Below are 2,283 nucleotides of genomic sequence, written 5' to 3' on the forward strand. Positions count from 1 at the left end.
ATTCACATAAAAAATGGCAGGTTTTTGTTTTTAATTTAAATTAAAAAAAAATAATATATATCCCTGTTTTCCAAGTCTATCCAATAAGAAAAAACGAACTCAATAATTCTTTACATAAAAACAATTAATTTAGCATCTTTTATTGTAGCTTTTATCATCTCATCTCTTCATTTTTGTGTTTACACTCAGTAAAGCTCTTAAATCTCAGCTGTCGCATTTCTTAACAAAAAAGTCAGCTTGTCAGGTCACTCCAGGTCACACAACATTAATTACCGTATTTTTCGGACTATAAGGCACATTATCAATGAACGGGTCTGTTTTCATACATAAGGTGCACTGGATTATAAGGAGCATTAAGTGAAACAAAACAGCCAGATATGTCAAATTTATTCAACTCATTCACAATAACTCTCAACATTGTTCAGTTGTACCACATTAAATCGGTTCGAGGTCAGTAAGCAGAACCAGAATTAATACATAAGGCTCACTGTTGATTTTTGAGAAAATTAAAGGATTTTAAGTGTGCCTTACAGTCCAAAAAATACAGTAACACGTTGGAATGACTTTTAAAAAGATATGTTTAAATGATGACTAAAAGTTACACTGTTAAGTTTGTTTAAGACCTTTTTGACAAAGAAAAGATCAAAATAGGAGGGTTATTTTCAATTATACTGCCTATTCATTTATAAAATTTATTATGCAAGTCAATAGTTAGTCGTTTCAGAATAAGTTACATTGTAAAAATTTACAAAAGTACTAAATAATTAGAAAACTTTTGTTTTTCTGTTCTAGTAGTACTTTATAAATATTCAGGCTAAAACTGTTATTCAGATGCCACAAATTGAAAAGGATGTCTTGTTATCCAGTGTAACAACTGTAAGCCGCATTCTCTTTTTAGACCTAACTCATTAAGCTTATTTTGTTGGGTGGCCGGGCTCAGCCTCGTGAGGAGCTCTGTCATCTGGGGGGAGCTCGGAGTAGAGCCGCTGCTCCTCTGTGTCAAAAGAATCAGTTGAGGTGCCGAGCATTTGATTAGGATGCCTCCATTTAGAGGATTTCTGGGCAAGTCTCACTGGTAGGAGGCCCAGAGGAAGACCCAGAACTTGCTGGAGGGATTGTATATCTCTGTTCTGGGAACACCTTGGGGTCCCTCAGGATGAGCTGAGAAGTGTGGCTGGGGAGGAGGATGTCTGGGTTTCTCTTTTGGACATTTTACCTCCATGAGCCAATTACAGATAAGGTGTAAAAGATGAAGATGGAGCTTTAAATTTATTATTTTCAGATTAAAAAATAAAGTAGAATTATTTTTTAACTAAAGGCTTGGCAGTCAATGCTGTGTCAGCCTGTGTTTGAGCCCAGGTTGAGTCAAGAAGGAAATTTGCACTGAAACTATTGCCAAATCATCGGAGTTTAATCACTGTGGTGACCCAGCCAAAAGAAGAAACAGTTACTGTTTATTGTTTTAATCACTGATTGTAATATATATATATATATATATATATATATATATATATATATATATATATATATATATATATATATATATACATATATCCATCCATCCATTTTCTTCCACTTATCTGGGGTCGGATCGCGGGGGTATAGCAGCCTAAGTAGGGAGGCCCAGACTTCCCTCTCCCCAGCCACTTGGTCCAGCTCCTCCGGGGGGGATCCCAAGGCGTTCTCAGGCCAGCCGAGAAACAAAATAGTCCCTCCAGCGTGTCCTGGGTCTTCCTATGGGTCTCCTCCCGGTGGGACGTGCTTGGAGCACCTCACCATGGGGAGGCCTCCAGGAGGCATCCTAATCAGATGCCCGAGCCACCTCATCTGGCTCCTCTCGATGTGGAGAAGCAGCAGTTCTACTCTGAGTCCCTCCCAGATGACTGAGCTTCTCACCCTATCTCTAAGGGAGAGCCCAGACACCCTGCAGAGAAAACTCATTTCGGCCGCCTGTATCCGTGATCTCATTCTTTCGGTCACATCCCAAAGCTCATGACCATAGATGAGGGTAGGAACGTAGATGACCGGTAAATTGAGAGCTTCACCTTTTAACTCAGCTCTCTCTTCACCACGACAGACCGGTACAGCGCCCGCTTCACTACAGACGTTGCACCTATTCGCCTATCCATCTCACGCTCCATTTTTCCCTAATTCGTGAACAAGACCCCGAGATACTTGAACTCCCCTTTTCTGGCTCATTATTTATTTATTTATTTATAATGAGCCGGAAAAGGGTAGAGTGCCCTCTCCGGGTCGGGGAGGAGGTCCTGACCCAAGTGGAGG

The sequence above is a fragment of the Nematolebias whitei genome, chromosome 3 (assembly GCF_014905685.2).
Source record: "Nematolebias whitei isolate Nwh7 chromosome 3, NemWhi1, whole genome shotgun sequence".
Taxonomy (NCBI): domain Eukaryota; kingdom Metazoa; phylum Chordata; class Actinopteri; order Cyprinodontiformes; family Rivulidae; genus Nematolebias; species Nematolebias whitei.